This window comes from Myodes glareolus, chromosome 11 (assembly GCF_982192425.1).
Source record: "Myodes glareolus chromosome 11, mMyoGla1.1, whole genome shotgun sequence".
Lineage (NCBI taxonomy): Eukaryota > Metazoa > Chordata > Mammalia > Rodentia > Cricetidae > Myodes > Myodes glareolus.
The window spans coordinates 88,037,946-88,042,111 of NC_142036.1; positions in this window are offsets into that span (position 1 = coordinate 88,037,946).

Consider the following 4,166-nt stretch of genomic DNA (forward strand, 5'->3'; position numbering starts at 1 on the left):
TTTTCCTCACGCTGCCACGTTAAAGAGCTGGTCCCTTTCTTGTGTGATAGGCAGATGAGTAAGTATTGTGCGATTTCCTAGCAGCTAATAACTATATCTTTATCTCCTGTCAGAAAGGTGCTAATGAAGCAGTTAGTTTACTTCACTAAAACCGAACATTGAAATCCTATCCATACCCTCAGAGCACTAAAATTCAGGTCACCACAAAAATCACTTATTATACCAATAACCAGAATTATCTCATATTGAACGGAAAAAAAAACAATCAAAACATATCAACAAAGAGCATAGGTGTTAGAGTTATCTGTAAGAACTACAGAGCTATCATAAAATGCTTCAGTAAGGACTGGGGATTTATCATTAAAGTGTTCTCCATGCAAGCACAAGGACCTGAGTTCAGATCCCCAGTGTGAACATGAAAACCTGGGTGCGGTAGTGCAAGTCGGTAATCCAGCTGCTGGAAAGGCAGAGACAGGTGGATCTCTAGAGCTCCCAGGCCAGTCAGTGCTAGCCTGTGAGTCCAAATTAGTGAGAGACACTGCCTCAAAACATCTGGTGTAGAGCAAATGGAGAAGGCACCGATAACCAGTATGGCATCTATGTTCACATGCACGCACACATGAGCGTGTGCACACATACATGAGCGTGTGCACACACACTTTACCGGTAACTAAAAGCACATTGGAAACAAACGAAATATTAAAAGTTTTCAACTGAGAAATAGATAAAAAGAACTATATGGCTATATTAGAACTGAAAAAAAATGACTTAAAAGGTCAACGGATAGGCTCAACAACAAGATTGAGTGGCAAAAGAAAATAAAATTTAAATCAATTAATCTAAGCAGCAAAGGTAAATTAGACAAACAATTCATGGCCTATGTAGACTGCAACAAAAAAAAAATAGAATCTTTTGTTCTCAGAAGAAGAAACAAAAAAGGAGACATTTAAAAGTGCACAAAGAAATACTAAAAATTTTCCAAATAAGAAAGAAATTGAAAGATAATAAGCAAAAATTTAAGCAAATGATGTAGGGTTATCTTTTGCTCGTGACAATTCAAGATTTTTCTTTGGTGGATGAACCAAAAATAATAAATCTGGCTGCATCAGTTACTCACAGGATGAAGCAGAGGAACGAAACATAACGGGAATAAAAAAATTGAGATGACAGATAAGTCCATCTTCTTAATGTCTACACTGAGTGTGAATAGTCTAAACATAACATAGACCACTAGGAGATTAGTTGTATGAACTTAGGACAGTCAACTGCTGACACGGGCAGACATGTGACAGGAAATATAAAAACCCAGAGACAGAAATTGAGGTTCAACCTGAAGGTCAGAAAAGCAAAGCAACTGGCTCTTACCTTTACCTCAGACCGACATAGTGATCCTGCCCCCAAGAACTCTCATAATGAGACTGAGCTGGGACCTGTCTCCTCCCATTTTCTGTTCCTCTCTAGTGCTGGAATTAAAGGTATGCACCACCACCACCTGGCCTCAATAGCTAGATAGTGTGGCAACTGGGATTAAAGGTGTGTGTCACCACTGCCTGGCCCGTAAGGTTGACCAGTGTGGCTATTTCACTCTCTGATCTTTAGGCAAGCTTTATTTATTAAAAAAACAAATGAAATGTTACTATACAAACAGAGTAAAAAGACAGGATGAAGCTGTATGTATCCTGAAAATGCCAAAGAAAAGCATGAAAGGCTGTATTGATGTCTGATAGACGTGAGAACAGAGAGAATGACCAGGGACGGTGAAGATCATTTGACAATTACAAATGTTTCGGGCAATAATGAAGGCATAGCAATCCTAAATACGCATGCCCCAAACAACACGTACAAAATTATATAAATTTTGGCACAAAAAAACTCAGTCCACTTAAAGAAAATGGGATAAACTGAATCCCAAAACTTAAAACTTTTTCTGCAAAATAACCCTTTCGGAGAATAAAGACAATATGTTATACTCTAGCAGAAAATCCTTACAACGCACATATCTGATAGTTGTGTCTAAAATATGAAAAATTACAAAATTCACTAGTGCACAAACATCCAAAGAGAAACAGGTGTAGCTATGAGAAGACAGTTCACTGAGGAGGAATACAGATGGCTCATAAGCACAAAAAAGACATTCAACATCGTGAGTTCTTTGAGAGATGAAAATTAAAACAAAATAGATTAATCAAAATGGGGAGAACACAGAGAAAGAGAATCACTTGCACGTTGCTTGTGGGAGTGTAAAACCATTCCCAGGGGAACAGCATATGACTAAGATATAACCATCTATTGAAATACTGAGTTTTTATCACAGACAAATTAAAACGTATGATTTCACAAAGTCTATATATATATTTATATGGGTTTTATTCATAGTAGACTACAGATGGACACTATTTTGTTATTTCTAATGAGTCAGTAGTCTAAAGTGTCGTACATCAGTGCTATGAATTACTGCTCAAACATAAAGAGGAACAAATCATTACAGTAACCTCAACAGTAGTTCAGAAAATCATCCTGTGAGAGTTTTGTCTTAGTTCCTTTCTCTGTTGCTGTCATAAGAGTCTTTGACAAAATCAATGTGATGGATAAAAAGATGTAATTTACTCACAGAAAGTGCAGTCCAGGGAGCCCAGCCACCAGGAGCTGCGGCACCTGATGACATCATATCTGTATTCAGGAAGTGAGAGAACCAAACACATGCTTAACTGGTGCGTGGCTCCCTTCTCCATTCTACCTCTTTAATCCCCGGTCCTGATAACGGCCCTGCCCACAAGTAGGATGGTCCCCGAAACACGACCAAGGTACCCCTCTCAGGCATGCCCCAGAGGCCCATCGCCCATGTGTTCAGACACTGTCAAGTTGACAATTACCCGTTAGCATATCAGGAGATGTGCTGTGTGAATCCATCTGTGGAAATGGAGACAGGGCTGTTGTGGGACAGTTAAGTAGGGAAGGCACCAAATAAGTGTGGCTATGAATAGGCCACGGAGGGTCCTTCATGAGGAATCAGGTCCTGACTCAGTGCTGACTCTCTGGGCATGCTATTATACTGCAGTTTTCATGTTGAGAACATTTGCTGAAACTAGACACTGTGGCTTACTAGTGTAACTCATAATCACATGTGGATCATTACACTGCCTCAAAATAAAAGTTTAACTTAAAAAGAGAGGGTTTGAGTGACCTTATAGTAAATTAAATGGCATTTAAAATGTTGTATTTCTTCTTACTTCCTTAACTCCTAACTTTACGCCACCCTTCTTTGATAAAGGGTTTGTTTCATTGTGATCTGAAAAGATTCAAGGAGATAACCTGATTGCCTTGTATTGGTTAGGGTTGACTTTGTGTGTGTGTCCAGGTGGTGGTGCATGCCTTTCACCCCAGCACTCAGGAGGCAGAGGCAGATGGACCTGCCTGGTCTACAGAGTGAGTTCCAGGACAGACATAGCTACACAGAGAAACCCTGTTTCGAAAAACAAAACAAAAACAAGACTAACTTTGAGGACTATGTGATTAGTCTTACAGAAGGTTCTGTGTGCTGCTGCTAAGCATGCATATGTTGTGTCTGATGAATGAAATATCCTGTAGATATATGTTAAATACAATTAACATGTCAATAACATGACTGCCATATAGTTTGCTTCTGAGGTTCTGTTGTTGAGTTTTAACTTGGAAGACCTATCTAAGGAGGTATGGAAGTCACCCATCATAAGGTGTCAGGATCTATCTGAACTTTCTTGCTGTTTAGTAGCTTGCTTTATGTAACTGGAAGTTTACATTTCTGTGAACAGATGTTAACAATTGCTACATTTTTGAAAAAAGAATAAATTTTAAAAATGCTGAAATTCCACTCACCACCCTACCCTCCCAATTATAGTCTCTTTCCTCCCTCTCTCTCTTTCTCTCTCTCTCTCTCTCTCTCTCTCTCTCTCTCTCTCTCTCTCTCTTTCTCTCAGAAACAAACCAAAAAATATAAACAATTCACAAAGACAAGAATCGAAATAAGCAAGTTAAAGACCATAAGACAAAGGTACCAAAAAGAAAAAAAAAAGTACTCACATACAAAACTGAATTCATTTTGTGTTAGCCAACTATTTCTGGGTGTGGGAACCAGTGTTCACTCTCCTCTCTCAATGCTGAGACCAGATCTGGCTTAGACCTGTGGG